General features: G+C 37.4%; 1 pseudogene; it reads left to right on the top strand.

Moving 5' to 3' along the window:
* Window positions 1-12271: 12271 nt before the first annotated feature.
* On the top strand, window positions 12272-16219 carry LOC134477549 (lanosterol 14-alpha demethylase-like; annotated as a pseudogene).
* Window positions 16220-20244: the final 4025 nt, after the last annotated feature.

The raw sequence follows: 20244 nt of genomic DNA, 5'->3' as shown, positions 1-20244 counted from the left end.
GATTCTGTGATTCTATGATATGATCATCTGTGACATTTTGAGTTTTATTCCAATTGATGGCAATGACTTATTTATGATACCAAGTATCTTTTACTTATTAACTGTAGGCTAAAAGGAAAATGTTACTATTTTTATTTATTCATCAGATAGATATTAAGTCTTTACCATGATTCAGGCTTTGTCATTTGAAACATTTAAACATTTAAAACCGCACAACAAACAACAAAAGTACCCCCAAACTCATGTAGAGTTCCCAGCCTTGTGGGTAGAGTTGACCCTGACAACTTTTTTTATCCTCAGTTGATGGACATTTGTGTTGTTTCCAAGATTTAGCTATTACAAATTGTGCTGCTATAAACATGTGTGCACATACATCACTGTGATATGTTTTCAGTTCTTCTGGGAATATGCCCAGAAGTAGAAGAGCTGACATTAATGACTACTCAAGTAGTAATCAGTAATGACTATCCATGTGTCCTTGAGAAAATACAGTACAAGAATTTTTTTAGAACTTAGGGTTTGGCTTACTTTGGATAGTCAGAAAATTCTTCCCTGAAGATGTCTCAGCAGATAACCAGAGAGGGGGAAAGGAAAAAGTGTTCTAGGCAGAGGGAAAGTCTGTAGTCACAAAATTCTAGGTAGACTGTGGTGCCTGGATTCTTTCATCCACCAGGTATTTATTAAGTTCCCACTATTCCCAGGAAAGATGAGAAGTGGAAAAGGGACACTGGATTCAGAAACAGGGAGGTCACTGGTAACCTTAAAGAAAGCAGATATGGGATTAGTGGAGGTGCAGGAGGTAAATGAGTAATAAGAAAGGAAGCAGTGACCATGTGGTTTTGTTATTTGTTATGCTCCTTGTATTTGTGAGGTTTACAGTTCTCCTCCCTTTATATCCTCAAACTTCTCAACAAGTAATGGATTTACCCCAGTGCTGGTAGTATTCCAACAAACTCCTATAATTCTGCTTCATGGTACAGTGTGAAAGAGCTCAGTCTTTCATCCAAGTGGCATGACTGAAGTCTGGTTAGGTTATAAGAGTTGATATAATGACTTTTAGACACCCAGCTCACTTCTGTCCTACACTGCCATTGACTCACCCATAACTTTGGGGTCAGTACTCTACATAGGGATGGGGAAATGCAAAACTTCCTGGGTCATTTAGCTCGGTGATTAGGATCTATGGACCTTCTTCTTTGTGGCCCTCATTTCTAATATCGAAGTACTTACTTCATTCTTTACTAATATTCTGTATGATCAAACTGTTGCCCTCCTTTTTTTCTTCACTGCAACTTCCCATGTAGGAGTCTTCCTAAAACTGAGTTTTTTCTTTTATCTTCAGTGATTCCTAAGTCTCCTTTACACCTGGATTTCCAATTATGTGCTACTTGATCACAATTTGCCAACCTGCTAGGATCTGTACTCACCGTTGTTCCAAACCTTCCTCTGATGTTGAGTACATGCCTGTATAGGCATCCTATCATTATCTCAGGTTATAACTTTGAAGATCACCTGGTTTTCTCTTGTGACACTGTGGCATTTGAGACTTTACCAAATCAAGTGTAGTTTATTCTGCTGCTAGTCAAACCTAAATTCTTTTTTATAAGTCTTTTTCTTATTTTAAAGAGAATAAAATAAAACAAAGCAAACAAAAAATACAATGAAGTAGACAGTAAAACAATGCAAATAACACAGGAGTTCAGACAAAGACAGCAGGAAATGAATAGTGGCTACCATAATGTCTTTTATTTTCTTCAAAATAGCTGCCCATATCTTCATACATATTGGAATCAAATAATTGAAAGCAGACTAAAACCAATCAAAACCAAGAATAAAAGCATTATTGGCTTTTGAATCAAAATAATAGGAAATCATCAATGGCTACCATGGTGTCTCATTTTCTTCAGTGTAGTTGTTCATACTATCACACATACTAAAATCAATTCTTGTAAACTCTTTAGGTGAAGTTCTAGGCATACATAAGCATATTCATATACTTTCAAAACATAACAATTTTTGTTGTTTTGCATAGTTATCTTCATTAGTCTTATTTAAATTACCAGATATAGTCATGCAAAATTGATCTAATCCTATGGATATTATCTGTTTCGTTCCAAGAACTAATAGAATTAGTGGTACAATCATCTTATTAATCTTAAGTTATATGTGTGAATTTGTATCTTGTTTCATTTATCTTCTTTATTTTCTCTTTTTCCCTGTGTTATTTTTCCACCTTGAGGAGTTTTCTTACCCTTTGATATTATTTATTGAAGATTTTTAACTTATATACTCTTTCAGTTTCTTACACAAGGCAGACGATATGGTATTTACATGTGAGTTTGATTTATTTCACTTATGAGAATGGTCTGAGGTTGCATCCATTTACTTATAAAAGTCTCGATGCAGTCTTTCTTTATAGCTGAGGAGTATTTCATTGTATAAAAATACCACAATTTTTTTATCCTCAGTTGATGGACATTAGTGTTGTTTCCAAGATTTAGCTATTACAAATTGTGCTGCTATAAACATAGGTGCACATACATCACTGTGATATGTTTTTAGTTCTTCTGGGAATATGCCCAGAAGTGGAATAGCTGGGTCAAACAAGACCTCCAATCCCAGGGTTTTGGGGAACCTTCACACTGATTTTCACAATATCTGCACCAGTCTGCACTCCCACCAACAGTGTGGAAGTGTTCCTTTTCCCCCAACAATCTCTCCAGCATTTGTTATTGCTAGTTTTCTTGATCTTGGCTGTTCTTTCTGGAGTGAGATGGAATCTCAATGTGGTGTTAATTTGCATTTCTCTAACGACCAATGATGCTGAACAGTTTTTTCATGTATTTACTTGCATTTGTATTTCTCCAGCTAAAAACCATGTTTTCATCTCAGATGCCCATTTTTGCATTGGTCTTTGAATTTGAGGGACCTGATTTTTTTTTTTTTTTTTGATTCTTGATCTGTTCTAGATAGAAGTCCTTTGTCTAAGGGACAGTTGACTAAGATTTTTTCCCAATTCATGGGTTTTCTTTTCACTCTGTTGGTGATTTCTTTTGACATGAAAAACTTTTTAATAAGACAATATCCCAATTGTTGATTCTGGAAAGTATTTCCATTGCAGTTTGATTTTTTTTTTTCATGAATTCTCTACTGATCTCAATGTTTTAAAGATTTCTACCTACTTTGTCTTCCAGTATATTTAGCGTTTCTGGTTTAACATTTAGACCTTTGATCCATTCTGACTTTAGTTTAGTTCATGATGATAGGCATGGGTCTAGTTTTAGTTTTTGGCATATGGAGAGCCAGTTTTTTCAGCACCACTTATTAAAGAGACTGTCATCTCACTTGGTTGACCCTTTGTCAAAGGTAAGGTGGCTGAGCATATTTGTAGTTGTAGTTGTATCTTCTGATCTATTCTATTGCTCTTCAGGTCTGTTTTTATTCCAATACTATGCAAATTTTGTCACAGTAGCTTTGTAGTATAACTTTAAGTCAAGGATTGTGATTCTTCCTGCCTTGCCTTTGTTGTCCTGAATTGCCTTTGCTATTCTAGGTCTTTTCTGATTCCAGATGAATTTTAGGAATGATTTCTCTAGATCTGTGAGATATGCTAGTGGCACTTTGATTAGGTTGCATAAAATCTGTTTAACAATTTAGGGAGAATGACCATTTTCACCATTTTGTTCTTCCTATTCATGAACAAGGGATTTCTTTAATGGTATGTGAGATATACCAAGCAGGCTTTCAGCTCATGCCATGTGGCACACCAAAGTTCCCTGGCTTCTTGGGGTCTCTGGGTGTGGCTCCACCAGGTTCTAAGCAAAGATCCGCCACTGCACAGCTAGGTGGAGATTGCTGAGGTTGGTTTCAGCTCACAAGCAGTAGGTGCTGGCAACCTGGAGGATGCTTGGCAGAGCCCAATCAGGACCCAAGTGACTACCTAAAGATCCTGAATTGTTCAAGGATGCTGGACAGAGGCCTGCCAGGTTCCAAGCAGAGTTCCACAGCTGCAGAGTTACTTATGGATCTCTGTGGCAGGCTTCAGCTCACATGCAGTGGCTCTCTGCTACCTAGAAGTTGCTGGGCAGGGTCCAGCCAGGGCCAGAGTGATGACCCAGAGGTCCCACGTTGTTTGGGGATGCTGGGTGGGGGTCTACTAGGTTTCAGACAGAGTTCCATGGCTGCACAGTTAGGTTAGGATCTCTGAGGCAGGCTTCAGCTCATACGCAGTGGCTCCCTGCTACCTGGAAGTTATTGAGTGGGGCACAACCAGGACCAGAATCAACTCAAGCCTGAATTCTGACATCTTTGTCTCATTATTGATATAAATGCCATGTTTTTAAAAAATTTCTTTCCTTAAACACATATTTAAAGTTGGTAGAAGCCATATTTTTTTTAAAAAGCACAGAAATGTAGGTAAAAATAATTTTAATTTAATAAATGTTTTGTTTGTTTAATATATCAAAAATCACCATTTATGCATCTTTATGCTACTAGCATAAAACGGTAATATGATAATTTACTTTCACTTGGAGGTCTGGTATGTATTTTATACTTTATATTTCAGTTCAGAGCAGAACTACTAGAACATAGTTCATGTTTCACAGGCTTCCTAGGCATTAGCTACCTCATTGATCTGTGGCACTAGAGCTGGATGACCTCCACCTGATCTTAGAAAGCAGAAAGCTCATCTTTGATGCACTGAATTTCAACTAACAGGAAATTCACATCCTGACATATCTCTATTTTTGCACTATTTTCAACTTTAATAATGATATTTGTAGCTACAATAATTCTGTTACAATGTGTATTTATTGCATACAATAAAATAATATCATTCTTGTGTTCAGTTGATAAATAGTTATTAGCAACCTTCTATGTTCTCAACAGTGGTCTAGCTTCTTGGGATACAAAGTAATAAAAGAGAAAAAATTTTTATCCTAGTAGAATTTTTATCACAGAATGCACCAATAGCTCCTAATGATAAATGTCGTATGACATGAATATTGGGAAGTGATAGTGCTAGGTAAAACAGGAAAATTAGAGTAACTTAAGGGAGCTGACTATGTACTGGATTGTGACTTTAAGTAGAACAGTGAAGATAAGCCTCAGAGAAGGTAAAGGTATAAGTGATGAGGTAAGAGAGGTAATTTGGAGTCAAGAATGTGATCCTAAGATGAATATATCCTGAATTACAAAGATGAGTTACAAATGGCCTCATGCCTAAGTTTACTGGGGAAATCAAAACAAATATATAGGTACTTATGGTACAGTGCTAAAGGTAAGCATTGTTGTGAAGGAACTTTTGAAAGACAAACTTACAATCTTTTAAATCATTTTGCTGGGTTCCTTACTCTTGATTCTCAACATAAATCTGATTAAAAGTCCTCAACAATAGCCCTGCTGCCTCTTCTGGCAGATTAATTAGTCTGCTGCCTTTAATCTCAGTCTCAGGCAAAATCTCTGAACATGAGCAAAATTCAGACAAATTGTCTACCAAGCGTAACAGATATCATCTAGAGTCCAACATATGATACAAGCCTTCTTCCCAGCAGAAACCTGCTGAGTCTGATCTTTACCTGTAGGATTTCTGTCAGCCTAAGATTTTCTAGCTTTACTTTCTTAGCAAGGATCTCTGAACCTTTCCAATTTCTTCCCGCAAGCCATTCCTAAAGGCTCTTGAACCAGATGGTCAGATATAGTTACAGCAATGACCCTTTTCTTGCTACCAAATTCTGCTTTAGTTGCTTTCTCATTGCTGAGACAAAATACCCAGCATTCAGTGTTGAAGAGGGAAAGGTTTATTTATTTAGTTCACCATTTGTAAACATACTAGTCAGCTGATTCCAAGGCAGGATACCATGGCATGAATGGTTACCTCACTTACGGCTATGGAAGATACCAAAAGCAACAGGAGAGGAGTGAAAGCATGCCTATTTCATTCCTTTCTATTGTATTCAGTCTCCCCTGCCCTGTTAGAGCAGGTGTAGCACTCAAACTCTCAATCCTAGCAATGAACCAATAACCAATGAACCAATCACAAACTCTAGATTACCCCACATGACTACGTGAGGCTTTGGGGATATCCAGACACAAGCCATAACAACAGGGTAAAGGAAAGAGAGCAACTAAAACACTGGAAATTTTGGAAATTGTGAGGCATATTCAGGGTAATGAGGAACATAGTTCATATTAGGTGAAGTATGGGTTACAACCAATGAGGACCAAGGTTTAGAAAGGTTGATTTAGTCCATCTTCCTATGGAGCTTAGCTGCCATCAAGAGACATTTTTAAAGTTAATTTGCTAATAGTATTTGCTTGGCCAAGTTTGTTTTTTATAAATATATTTAATAAATGCTGTGTTTACTATTTTTATGAAGTATTTCAGAAAGAATTTGTTCATGATTTACATGGAAATTATGCTAAGTTGTGCTTACTTTTAGTTTGATAAGAGTGTTTTGCATAAAATGTATCTTTTCTTAGTCATTTTTGATATATCTAATATTTGGCACTAATCCTGAGTGATCAATTACATTACAATCCAGGTAGGCATGGTAAATAAAAATCAGTTTGCAGCTTTATATTTTTAAAAAATTGTAGTTCAATTGCAAACCACCTTCTTTCACTGAGTGGCATAACCCTGTTGTGCTTTAATTTTCTTTTATGCTTAAGTAATAGAAAAGCCTAGCACCTTGTACAGAAACAATAAAAGAGGTTAAGAGTGAAAACTCTTGGATCAGATTGTTTGTCCTATATGATGATTCTTTTACATGCATTTTCACTTAGTGTGCATCAAGGAAGCACTGGCTTTAGTTTCTGGTTATGTTGTTTGCAGGGACAGTAGGCTGTCAGTCCCTTTGAATTTACAGAGCTTCAGAGAGCAGCTTTGCTCACATTCGCATTTTCGTCCCCAACTGTGATGCTCCATGACTACTTGCTAATTAAGGCAGAGATACAAAGGCCTAAACATTTTTGCCCAATGCAAGACAATACTGATGACTATTTTTGTCATATGCTTCCTGAGACATTTGTTGTTGAACTTACATTGCATATGAACTTCTGCCCCTGTTGACTCCTGATCACTCCTTTATCTTACGGTCCTCAAGGGTACTCCATAATTAATATTCTGCTTAATAAATTTTATATCAGAGTCTGATTTTAAGACAACTCAGTCAATCACAATTCATGCCTACAGTGATGTGAGAAAGAAGTAACAAGATGGACTTTGGGGCAAGATCACTTGCTATCTGGATGGTGATGTGAACCCCACTACAGATGGTAGGTAGAGCTCAGATAGTCCTATCCATACAGTAGTAGTCTAGTTGGCTAGCCTTTTACTTGTACTAAGTTGAGTCAATAAACTGGTAGAAAAATGCAGTTGTTGGACTTATATATATATAAAACATTTGGGGAAAAAAGAGGAAAAAGTAATTATAAGTGCAGTGAAATTTTATAGCAACATTGAGTTCGTATAACACTCAAGTAACACAACAAAAGAATAAGACTAAGTTATAAAGTTAATTAACAGATAGTGTCAAACTAAAGGACCTCCTTTTTAATCATAAAAGATTTTTTTCCTACAGAGGAAGATCAGAGAAAGGTAGATTAGGCATAGAATGTAACTGTCAGAGTAGCTGAACTGAAAGAAGTTTAAACATCCAATTAAAGCAAGTCAGTTAACAAAAGTATAGCCTTCTGATGCATGTAGTAGGAACTTCTGGTTTATTTCTCAAAAAGTCTTACTTTCCTATATTTCCTTGAAAGTCTTAGAGCTTGCAGAACAGGCAGGTCTCACTATTAAGAGCAACCACTCAACCCCTTTTGCTTGAAGATAGTACTGAGACATCTTCTTTACAAGCAGCATGTGACTCCTCAAAATCTGTCCTCACATCCATCACAACTGCTGCAGAATGGAATAAAGCAACCAAGAAATACTGAGCTTACAAGGAGTGAAATAGACAGGAACCAGAGAAATATCAGTGGACTGATTCTGAGGTTGCTTAATCAAAAGAACAGGAATATAAGATTGGACAGAAAAAACTGTATCCTGATATAGCTTTTTCAAGATATGTTATTTGTACCCCAATCAGGACCTTAAATGATTGCTGGGAATTTTTTACTACAGTAGGTTCTAGTTCTAGCATGGGAAAAATAGCATATGCTAAGTGAGGCTGAAATAACAGAGTGGCTGTGGCAAACAGGAGAAAAGATTTATAAATTCAGAAAACTGGGCATGTGGAGTGGATATTTATTCAAGACTGGCAAATCTATTTATAAGGCCATAAGGAATGCACCCATGAGAGGAGTGCCAACATCACTGGGAAGTGCAGTGGAGTCTCTTCTTGGTAGTACAAGCCTGATGGTAGGAGAGACCACAATAGAGTTGGGCTCGCGATAAGAACGGCAATGGTAGGAATCAGAACAATTGCCACTAGTGGGAGCATGTAACTTGCAGAAGCCAGATGAATTCAATTATCATAAAGCTTACCAGAATCATAATAACAGCTAGAGCATTATGACCCCCAGAACATTATAAAGGTGCTAAATAGAGCACAGTATTCCTAAATACATGTCTTGGTCACTTTTTTTTGTTGCTGAGACAAAATACTCAGTGCTCAAAGTAAAAGGAGGAAAGGTTTATTTATTTTTTCAGTTGGTAGAGGCTTCAGTTCATAGTTCTCTGGCTCCAAGCAAGAATAGCGTGACAGAAGGGCATCACAGAGGAGAAATGGACCATGGCAAAGAGGGCAGGCAGAAGGAAGCAACCAGTGAGTGTGACAAGCAACAAGCCACACTGGCTCCTTCTGCCCTTTGTGTTTTATCCAGGGTACTTGTCCTTAGGGCTGGCGGCATGCATACACAGAGTAGAGCAACCTTAATCCCATCAAGAACCATGCTGAAGCAGTCGGTGGACTAATTTAGTAATCACACACCCTTGATTCCACATCACACACTCATTTTCCAGCCACCTCTGAAAAGCCCCACCTATAACCACATGAGGCTTTGAGGGACATTTAGACACAATGCATAGCAGTGCAAAATAGGTCAACAATCAACAGGGATTGTGCTCAGTTTGAACCATCAGAATAAATAAAGGATGGATGATTCATAAGGATGGAGTTCAGTTTCTTTAACAAAATGTTCATCCTAATCACCAACAAACATTTGAATCAGAGCTACTGTTTGGACCAGAAACCCAACAACTAAAGAAAAGTCTGAGTGCTCTGTTACTGTTGTGTGCACTGCAGGGTCCTCAGCCAGGCTGCTGCCGTGCTTCCCTCTGGTACTGTGTGCACCACTGCATCTTCTCAGGCTGAGACTGCCACAGTCACCACACCTAAACCTTTGATTTCAGCTTGAAAAGCTATACCAAGCTGTACAGAGATCACAGTACTGTATCTGACTGGAACTAAAGCCAACATAGTTTCACAAGATAACACTCCAAGACACATACATCTTCAGGAGAAAGTCTTTTGCTACAAAAGCTAACCTATAAACTGATAGAAACAACAGATCCACACGATGCCCAAATATCAAAATAGCAACACAAAATGTGAAAAAGCAAAACAAGATGATGCCTCCAAAAGCATCAATAACTGTCTAGAAGAAGGTCCCCTTGAAATACCTGAAAAAAATGGAAAATGACACCTCTAAGGAAATCTAATGAGATATATGAAAATTTGGACAACTCATGGAAATCAGTAATATAATCATGATGTGATTGAAAAATTCAGCAAAGACCAGAGACAATAAAAAAGAATAAAACAGAAATTTCAAGCTGAAGAACTCATTAAGTTCTGAAAAACGTATTACTGAGATCTTAACAACTGAGTAGATCAAGCAGAAGAAAGAATTCCAGAATTTAAAGATGCTTTCTTAAAATAACCCGGTCAGATGAAAAGAAAGAAGAAAGTCTTCAAGACTTATGGACCATGTTAGCATACAAACATTTGTATAGAATATGAGTAAAGAGGCATAGGAAAATTATCACTGAAATTGCTGAAAACCTTCAAATCTTGGAAAATATATAGAAATCTAGACACAGGTGGCTCAAAGGACCATAAATACAGTTGACAGAAAAATCCTGTGTGCAGCATGTTGTAGTCAAACTGTCAAAGGCCAAGAGAGAATTCTCGAAACAACAAAAATATCAATTCATTTTTAAAGGAAACTTCAATAAACTAAAAGCAGCAGACTTCTCAATGAAACCTTGCAGACAAAGAGAAGATGGATGATATAGTCAAAGTTAAAAGCAAAAACAAAATCAAAACTCAGAAAAGTTATCCTTCAGAAATAAAAGGGAAATAAAAGCTTTTTTGTTTTTTGAAGGTACATCAGTATTTAATTTCTTTAAATGATCAGTATGTGTATATATGCTTTGTTGTTTAAAAACTATCAGGTCACCTATTTTAGATTTTTATTTACATTTAGCATTTATATTTGTAGTTGATCATGTTCTTAGTTCTTTTGGGTTGATATAAATCTGTATGAACTATGGTATTTTATCCTCTGAGATTTATTTTTATATTAATTTTAGCTTCATTATTAACATGAGTAGTGATTATTTTTTCATTAAAAATTGCATTTTTCCTGTTTCATGTGTCAATAATCTTTTCACACAATGAAGGAATGTATATTTTTCTTCAATATTGTTCAATAGAGAGTTCATAGACTTAATAAAGTTTTCTAAAAATTAAGTATTGAAATTTTTTTTAGATTTTAATTTTTATTAACACATATTTGCAGTACAGATTGATTACATTTATCAAGGGCTGTTAGTACATGAACATTACATGTTCATCACTACAAGACTGTCCTTAAAAGTCTCAAAGAAGCAAAAAGATACATGTAATACACCTACAAGTAACAGGATTATGACTACCACCATAAAACACACCACAATATACAATGTAGGGGCGTTGGCCAGAACTATGTGTGAGATGGATATATAAAGATAAGGGGCTTTTGGAACTACACACCCAAAACCTCCTGGAATGCATGGTTTCAGATTAAAAGATAGCCTACAGGGCCACAAGTCACACTAGAATCAAAACACATTGCCTTACGGAATTAATGCTCTGGTCCCCTGCTCTCCGTATTCTGATTTATCACTTAGATCGACCCTAAAGTCAGTTATGTAACAGACCACCCTGACCTTCCCTTTCCCTGTACATGAATTCCTGCACAGACATTATTCTTTTGTCCTTTATTCTTGGTTCCTGGTTCTATCAATAAAAAGCCACAGAAACTTCAGTTGAAGGTTGTCCTTGTGAGACTCTCATGGCTGCGAGGTCTTAGTTAAGGGGAGATCCTCTGGGCCTTTTTGGATTTTGAATTGGGCTTTGACTCTGAGTCATCTCTCATCATTTATGTCATGTCACAGTTGTGAACCGTGACAATACAACCCACCAGAAGAAAAAAGAATCAAACCTTATTAATGTAGAAGACATACCAAAGCACAAAGATAAACAAAGAAAGAAAGAGCAAATGATTTACAAAACAAAAATATTAACCCAATGCCAGGTATAAGCCTTTATGTATCAATCATGATCTTGAATATAAGCAAGTTAAATTTCTCAAGTTCATACTAATTGAATGAATGACACTAGACTGTTATCTTTCACCGTACACAAAAGTCACCTCAAAATGGATCAAAGTCCTAAATATAAGACCTGAAACAACTAAAAGAAAACATAGGATTTAAGATACTAGCATAGGCAATGATATTTTAAAATAAGACTGAAAAAGTGTAAGTAACAAAATCAAGAATAAAGAGTATGATTATATGAAACAAAGCTTCTGCAGAAGAAACAACAAAACAGAAAAACAAAACAACCTCAGAATAGGAGAAAATTTTACAAATTACTTCTCTGATTATGGATTATATCTAGAATATATGAAAAACAAAAACTACAGCAACAATAACAAAACAAATAATCCAGTCAAGGAAATACAATAATCCAATTAAACATTTCTCAAAAGAAGACATAAAAATGATCAAGTGGTTCAACATCATTAATCATCAGAAAATGCAATTCAAAATCACTATGGGTTCTCACTCTACTTAGAATAGCTATTTCCCAAAAAAAGCAAAAAATAACAAATTTGTGTCTGAACTTTCAGATAAATGCCAGATCTCTGTTCGTTTTTCAACAAGTGTTTTTGGATTAAATGAGAAACTTGGCTTGACTTAACCTCATAAATGTCATTGTCATTTATGACATTTGGCCGTAGAAGAATATTATCATTTATGGGACATGTTTATGTTTTTTATTCCCATTTCCTCTGCTATTAATCTAGGGAACCTAGATTTTTTTGATAGAGTAAGTATCTCTGCATCTATAACATTACCATGGTTTTCTGACGATTCCTTAACACTTTAATGCTATATTATATCGGTTAAACTTATAAAGCATTTTATACTCTCATAATATTTTCAGATATAAGATTTATTACTTTTCCATCCTTCTTTAGAATGCTTTTCCTAGGGCTGAGATCTTTGAAGCACTTCATGATAATTTCAACATCCCATGACTTTTTGTGACTTCTTTGTGAAGTAGTGTATCTCAAGAGTGCAAATTATCTCACAGAAAGTCTACAAAATGTGGGTGCACTTTGTGAATGGGTTTCTTTCATCCTACCCATTTTTCTAGACATTTCCTGGGTGGGATGAAGCCCTACCTATCATGTCACAATTCTGTTCCTTAGTTGCCTATTCCACAGTGTTAATATCCCTTCCTTTACTCTTCCTGCATCTACTTCATCCTCTGTAAAAATGCCGTGACAGTTTCTTCAAATGTGGATAGATCTTTCCCTTACCAACTCTACAGGGATGCCCTCTTTCCTATTAAACCAGATGAGAATTTCTTAGTCTGTCTCATGCTTATCTTAGTTCATCATTTGTTATTGCCCAATGCAATGAATTCTAGTCCATTCCACTTTTCTTTAAGCTTCTGAATTTGCTCCCACTTTACAAACTATTAGTAATTTCAGTACTTTCTATTTTAATCACTCTTTGTTCTGTGTTCCCTTAGTTATATTTAGTAGTAGCCAAAAGAGAGTTAAATTTCTGAAAATATTTGTGACTCTAAAATTAGCAAGGGAGACTGGGCATGGTGGTGCACACCTGTAATCCCAGCACTCGGGAGGCTGAGGTAGGAGAATCGCCTCAAATTTGAGGCGAAGCTGGGCTACATAATGAGTTCAAGGTCCATCTGAACTACACAGGGAAACCCCACCTCAGCCCACCCAGCCAAAAAAGGAGACAAAAAAAAAAAAAAAAAAAAAAAAAGAAAGAAAGAAAGAAAGAAGAGAAAAGTGAAAATAAAATTAGCAAGGGAATTCACTAGAGGGAGCTCAATATTTAAAATAACCTTCCTAGAAATTAATGTGCTTAGGAAATCAAAGGAGTAGTTTTTAAAAGTTAAAAAGTATATAGTTTTTCCCTGCTAAATTGAAACTTGTTTTCTGATTTTTCCTATAAATAAAAATGAGAAGATGCATAGGATGTATTAGGAAACTGCTTAGTTTTAAACATTAACTTCAAAGAAATGAAATTTCCTTGTTATTTATATCATGTATTATTTTTATGTTGCCTTGAGCTATGATGTGAATGTCTGTCCCCCCTGAAATTCATATTTTGGAACCTACGTGATGGTTTAAGAGGTTGGGGGAAGTCTTTGGAGTGATTACATAGCAAGAGCCCTAGTCAACCGGATTAGAGCTCTCCTAGGAGAAGCCCTTGCTCATTCTCCCGTGGGGAGATATATTGTGAATGCACTGTGAGAAGGCAGACCTTTACAGACATCCGCTCTCTTGGTGCCTTCATCTTGTACTTCTCAGCTTACAGGAGTGTGAGGAATATGTTTCTTTTGTATATAAGCTATTTAGTTTATAACTTCTTTTTCTGATACAGTCTTACACCACTATGAATTTCCTTTGCAGGGATGCTTTCATTGTGCCCTATAAATTCTGGCATATTGTACTGGCATTGTTTAACTGTAGAAACTGTGATTTCCTCTTTGATTTCATCTGTGATCCATTAGTTGTTCAGGAGGGTGATATTTAATTTCCATGTGTTTATGAAGTTCTTATGATTTCTTTTGCCATTGATTTCCATTTCATTGCACTATGGTCTTACAATATGCATGGAATAATTTCAATTGCCTACATTTGTTTAAGTATGTTCTGTGAGCTAGTGCTATTCCGCTATTCCGCTTCCTGGTATCTTCTCCAAAGAACTAAAAGCATCATACCACAGCAATATATGCACACCCATGTTTATGGTGACACAGTTTATAATAGCTAAATCTTGGCCTGGCATAGTGGTTCACACCTGTAATCCCAGCCCTTGGGAGGCTGAGACAGATGGCTCTTGGGGCTACATAGTGAGTACAGGTCAGACTGAACTACATAGCTAGACCCTGTCTCAAAAAAAAAAAAAAAAAAAATCTAAACCTTGGAAATAGCCCAAATGCCCATCAATGAATTTATAAGGGTGTGGGGGGACGGGACAGCCTTGGTAGGAGGCCGGTATGTAAGGGCTGCTTCTCCTCAACAATCTGCCAGCTTCTCTCGATGGGTCTCGAAGGCCTCCAGGGTTTCCTGGGAGGGAAATGGCAGGGAAACTGCAGGCTGGCGGATCAATTCTGGGACAGGCAGTGGAGCGAGTGATTGGTGGCAGCCCCATCCTCACGCTGTTGGTGGCCTGCTCCTTCACGCTCAGCCTGGCCTACCTGTTGTGCCTGGCTGTCGGCCACCTGGTCCACCTGTCATCTGAAGCAAAAACTTCACCATACATTTCCTCTCCAATTTCATTCCTTGGGCGTGCCTTAACATTTGGGAAAAATCCAACTGAGTTCCCAGAGAATGCATATGAGAAGTATGGACCTGTATTTAGTTTTACCATGGTGGGCAAGACATTTACTTACCTCCTGGGGAATGCTGCTGCTGCTTTACTTTTTAATAGTAAAAATGAAGACCTGAGTGTAGAAAATGTCTACAGTCACCTGACAACACCTGTGTTTAGGAAGGGAGTTGCCAATGATGTGCCTAATGCAATTTTCATGGAGCAGAAGAAAATGTTAAAAAGTAACCTTAACATAGCCCATTGTAAACAGTATGTTCCTATAATTGAAGAAGAAACAAAGGAATACTTTAAAAGTTGGGTGGAGAGATAGAGAAAACGTGTATTTGATGCTGTTTCTGAGCTAATAATTTTAGAAGCTCACCATTTTTTTTTTTACATAGAAAAGAAACCAGAAGTCAACTCAGGAGCAGTGACACAGCTGTGTGTAGATCTGGATGGAGGTTTTAGCCGCATATGCAGCCTGGCTGCTGCCGGGTTGGCTGCCTGCCTAGCTTCATGCGCAGGCACAGACCTCATGAAAAGATCAAGAATGGTTTTATAAAGCAATTCAGAAGTGTAGGCAATCAAAAGAAAAAAAATTGATGATATTCTCCAAATTTTACTAGATTCCACATACAAAGATGGTGTCCTTTGGCAGATGATGAAGTGGTAGGCATGCTTATTGGACTGCTCTCAACAGGGCAGCACACCAGTGCCTGGCTGGGCTTCTTTTGGCCAGAGACAGAACGTTATAAGAAAGATGTTATTTAGAACAGAAAACAATCTGCAGAGAGGACCTGCCTCCTTTAACCTATGACCAGCTCAAGGATCTAAACTTTCTTGGTCAGTGCATAAAAGAAACATTAGATTCAGACCTCCTCTAATGACCATGGTGAGCATGGCTGAAACTCTTCAGACAGTGGTCAGGTATATCATTCCCCCAGGGCATCAGGTGTGCATTTCTCTCACTGTCAGCTCGAGGCCTAAAGACCCCTGGAGAGAGTGTCTGGACTTCAACCCTTGTTGCTGCTTACGTGACAACTCAGGGTCAGGAGAGAAGTTTGCCGATGCACCATTTGGAGCTGGTCATCATCACTGTACTTAGGAAAATTTTACTTATGTTCATATTAAGACAATTTGGTTCACTCTGTTTCATTTATATGACTTTGATCTCATTGATGGATATTTTCCTGCTATGAATTATACAAGTATAATTCACACCCCTGACACCCAGTTATCCATTACAAGCAGAGGTCAGGATGAAGAACACCACAACGAACAAATGGGACATCAGTGTCAGCTGCAGAGGCGTCTGGAGAGAGTGAAGTTTACAAAACAGCACTCACAGGATGCTGGTTTTTTAAATCCTGAAAATGAGTTTCATTTACAATTTTAATATTTTATTAACTGACATCAAATATAGTGATATTTGAAATGGTTCATAATAGTTTTGTTATTTACATGTGCTTTAAGGAAGCCAACTTTATGAGTAAAAGAAATTGTTCAGGGTGAATCTAGGTAATTGGCAGATTCTAAGCAATACAACTTTCGGGTACTAATTTTAAAAGCATACAGAGCTCTTGGCAAATAAATACAGGAGAGTCAGGTCTAGCACCACTTCCACAAGGTGGAGGGTCCAGGAATACTTGGAAGATGACAGGTCATTCATTTACCAAGGTAATTTTTATGTGTAAGGATGGGAAGGTAAGGGCATCAACTCATAGTGAAAGCCTTGGATAAAGACAATACTGTTAATTGTTTTGGTATGAAGACAGTTACCAGTGATGGGACTATAATGTAGAAAAATAAACAAGACAAAACAAAAAAGGAGTAATTGTTTAAATGTGAAAATTTTTAAATATGAGAGAAGGAAAGAAATTCTAGAAATTGGAGAATCAAATTCAAAGCCACACGAGGCACTATAGTTTCTAAGGTAAGGACTGTGAGTTTAAGAAAAAAGAAGCTGTCAGGAATCCAGTCACAACTAGGATTAAATGACATAAAAATCAATAAAAATTATTGTGCCTCTTTGGAAAATAATGGGATTATTGTTCATAAAATGAGAGGATACTGACATTATAGGAAAATCGACATTCCTCACTACTGTCCCCACGATGTTAGCTGTTTTTCATGCTGAATATTCAATGGAATACACAGGATAAAATGCCGTGGTGTTGGCAGAGGTGTTGTGTTTCCCTGTTCTACATGTCAAAGGCACTCATCAGGCCCAGATACTTGCCACTATAAACTAGTAATGTCACCTCAGTATTTCTTTTATTTGTTTTTATTTCAATAAAAATATCTTGAAGCTATCATATATTTTTACAATGGGCCAGTAATTTGTACCATCAAGTTAAATACATATAAAATATATACATTATTTTAAGTTTTTAGTTTTTTGTTAGTACATGTTTGTATCACATGTTTGTATTCTTCAGGGCAATGGTACATGTACATAACACAATTCTCTTTTCCACTCCCTTTTCTTCTCCTTTCTTCCCTCTCTCCCTTCTCCCTCTATCTCGATCTCCTCATTTGAAAAAGGTCTATCTGTCTCCTTCATATTATCTATGTTATTTTGGTCTTTATTTATATTTTGGTCTCTGACATAAGAAAAGACATGATATTTAAGCTTTTGCATCTGATTTATTTCACTTAACTTTATGGACTTAAAGTGCATTACTTTTCATGCAAATGACTCAAATTTACCTTTATTTATGGCAGAGTAGTATTTCACCTGTATATATGCCATTGTGTATATGTTTATCCATTTAACCATTGATGGACATATATGATTATTTAATAAAATGTTATAATTATACTTTAAAATGTATACCTGTTAATGAGGCTATCATGTGTTATTTCCATAATGTTGTACATTGCATCATGTGTAGATCAGTTAAACATAACTGTCTTAAAAATATTTATTTCTCCATCAATTTTGAAAGATAGTTCTGTAGGATATATCAGTGTAGAATGGCTGTTGCTTCCTTTTAGGGCTTGAAATACTGCACTCCAAGCTTTCCTGGCCTTTCTGTTTTGTACTGAGCGATCATTTGTAATTCCAATGAGTTTTGCTTTGTAGGTGATTTGTTGCTTTCCTCTGAGTTTCTGGTTCAGACACTGTCTTCACGTTGGTGACTTTGGCTGTTCATACATTGATAGAACTTTTAATCTCTTGAATTTCTGTTTGATACATTTTTATAAATTCTCAGTGACTTTCTAGGCTGGGAATTTATGTTTTATAGCATTCTGTTTGTCTCCCCCAGGTCTTTGGTAGACTTGTTGATTGTTTTGTTTATTAAGTTCAGTGTCTGTTCAGTAGGTCTTCTTTATGCTCTCCAAGCACCTTATTGATGTTTTATTATCTTCTCTGCTATCTTTTCAAACAATTCTGCTGTATAGCTTTTGATTTTCTCCCCCTTGATAGTCTGTGAATCTGCTTTGGGGAACTTGGGGTGTGTTTGAAGTCTTTTTGTTGCCATGTATCCTTTCTCTCTCTGTCTCTGTCTCTGTCTCTGTCTCTGTCTCTGTCTCTCTCTCTCTCTCTCTCTCTCTTTCTCTGTCTTTCTGTCTCTCTCTCTCTGTCTCTCTCTCTCTGCATGTGTGTGTGTGTGTGTGTGCTGAGGCTTGCTGGTCGATTATGGTGGAAGGCTTTGATCCTAGGATGGGGCCTTCTTTGATATCTGCTTTTCAGTGATGCCCTGTGGGCTTTTGCCTCTGTCCCAGAATCCAATCTTTTCCATTTATTTGGGAGAGGAGGCCAGAGGGTATTTAAGCCAGGACTATATTCAGTTCTCCAGAAGTGGGTTGCAATGTTGTAAATTACACAAAAGTGGTAGAGGTAGCATATAGAGAAAACCAATTAACACAACTATATCATCTTGGCTATAATAATAAAATCAGTAACAACAATAGCACTAGAGGCAAACTGGATATTGACATATCCTACAGATCAACAATATACCACCCTAAACTGTAGAAAAGAGATCTGTAATTATAGTGTAAGTGCAAAGACCAAATGTTGACATTCAGTATATATCTTCTAAATGAGGCCAGGAATGGTGGTGCACACCTGTAATTCCAGCACTAAGGAGGCTGAGGCAGATGATGCCTGTGAATTCAATGCCAACCTGGGCTACATAACAAGTTGTAGGCCAGCTTAAACTACATAGTGAGATGAGAGAGAGGGAGAGGGAGAGGAGAAAGAAAGAGGCGGTGGGGAACCAGAGCATGAGAAAAGTAAAATGAAAGGAAAGGAAATTAATATTATTAGACAATAGTAACAGAAAAATATAAACAAGAGAAACAAAACAAACAAACAAAAAAAACAACAAGAAAAAACAGAGAGCAGAATGATAGGAAAAAAAGAAGAAAAAACAAAAAGAAAAAAAGGAAAAGACAATAAGGCCCCAAACCCAGAGCCAATGAAGAAAAAAGAAAAAATGAGTTCATTAAAAATTACTCTATGAGAACATGGCAGATAGATAACAGCAGCTACGGAGGCTCTCTGAGATAGCCAGCTTAGATTCCAGGAATGGTGTGGTGTGGGGAGTCCTAAGCAGGAGGAGATATACCCTGCCGACCCAGGAACAAACTAAGCTGAGAGAAGCCAACTGGAAATGCAGTCCTGGTGCTGTGACTGGAACAGCTAAAGTCTCAGTGCCAAAGCTGGAGCCCATGTCTCTGGAAACTGTGGCTTGAATTTCCTGCCACCACTGCTGCATCTGAATCAGCACAGCAGGGATAGAGATGCAAAAGCTCTGAGAGTGGGAATCAGTGAACTCAATTGAAAGCAGAGCTGGTGGGGAGCCCTGCATTGACCTGCAATGAGTGAGAGGAACGGGGACCCTTCCAAGACAAAGAGGCTCCAACAGAGGACATTCTTGGACCAGGTAGACTAGCCAGAACAGGACACTACAGTGACTTCAGTCACATATTCCCTTCTCAAGCAGGATTGGTGGGGAGCACCTGACCTGGGTGACGTCGCAGACTAAGACCCAGTAGGCTAACCCAAACCAGGTCCCTATGCCTGGCAGTGCATCCTAATGCAGGGAAGCCTTCAGCAGGTTGATTGACCTGGATGAGCAGGCCCAGCATAGGCTGCCCAGGTCTGTGTCTCCCTGGTACACTTCAGTGGGTGGGAACACCTAGCCAGTGTGATTCAAACAAACTAACTGACAAAGAAAGAAACTGGGCCTCCTATATACGCTTGTATGGAAGGAACAAAAAGTATGGGAACAGGGAGCAACAAGAAAGGGTCCTCAGTCCCCAATCCTGAGAATACTGATCCAGGAGAGGTAAATACGAAGGAGAATGAGGACAGAAAACATGCAATATCAGGCATGGCACCAGTAGATATAAAGCGATATCTCTGGGACCTCGTAGATGAGTTC

The sequence above is a fragment of the Cavia porcellus genome, unplaced genomic scaffold (genome assembly GCF_034190915.1).
Source record: "Cavia porcellus strain 051 isolate PalLab524CR breed Dunkin Hartley unplaced genomic scaffold, mCavPor4.1 scaffold_9, whole genome shotgun sequence".
Taxonomy (NCBI): Eukaryota; Metazoa; Chordata; class Mammalia; order Rodentia; family Caviidae; genus Cavia; species Cavia porcellus.
This window is presented reverse-complemented; position numbering and strand designations above follow the sequence as displayed.